The sequence below is a fragment of the Etheostoma cragini genome, chromosome 6, assembly GCF_013103735.1.
Source record: "Etheostoma cragini isolate CJK2018 chromosome 6, CSU_Ecrag_1.0, whole genome shotgun sequence".
Lineage (NCBI taxonomy): Eukaryota > Metazoa > Chordata > Actinopteri > Perciformes > Percidae > Etheostoma > Etheostoma cragini.
The window spans coordinates 27,331,489-27,332,369 of record NC_048412.1 but is presented as its reverse complement, the minus strand read 5'-3'; positions in this window follow the sequence as shown (position 1 = coordinate 27,332,369).

Below are 881 nucleotides of genomic sequence, written 5' to 3'. Positions count from 1 at the left end.
GATTATATTGCTGGTCTTAAATAATTATCGTCAAGTGAAACGAATGCTTAGATGAACACCTTCAGTTTGATACGAACCACAACAACCTGTACACGGAGCATATTAACATACAGTACTTTTTCCCTGCGATGGTGCAACAACTGAGTCACATTTGGGCATTTCTCTTCAAACAGTAACACAACAAATACATAAATAGCTTTTGTTTCCCTTTAAATCATTCATAACGCAATTATGTTCATGAGTCTGGCTCTTGCTACATGTCATTTGACCGATATATAAATTAACATCAACAACAAATAATAATAATTAGAATAATTAGAACAATAATAATATAAAAGCTGTCTGTCTTTCATATAAATCTGGCTAGCTTACAGTTTGAAATGATTGAACAGAGATCACGAGGGCAGCTTTGACACGATGCATCGGAGAGTTTCTCCGCTTTGAATCTCCTTATTCCAAACGCAGGTGCTCAGTTTCCCACTTCAGGGTGTTTGGGGGAGACATTTGGGCGCCATGTTGGCTCAAGCTGGAGTCCACTGGCCCAAATAGTTCCTCAGGGGTCCATGGCAGCGTGGGCAAACGTTCCCCAGGAGGGTGGAGACTGTAAAATCTCCAAAATAGAGTTTTATTCTCGGGAGTTCAATTCTTCTTGCACAAGTCTGAAATTCGGGTCAGCACAAGCAAGTCCGCGGCGCGGATCGTCCTCCCATCGCCGTGGCGTGTATAGTTCTGGACCCTGAGTACCTGGTCGCATCTGATCTGTCGACTTATTTTAGACCCTTTTGTGTCCTTCTTGGGTTCTTTGGGTCCCTTAATTCTGATATTATAAATGACCGTCCCTGACCAAACCCCCCCCCCCCCCCCCCCCCCCCCCCCCCCCC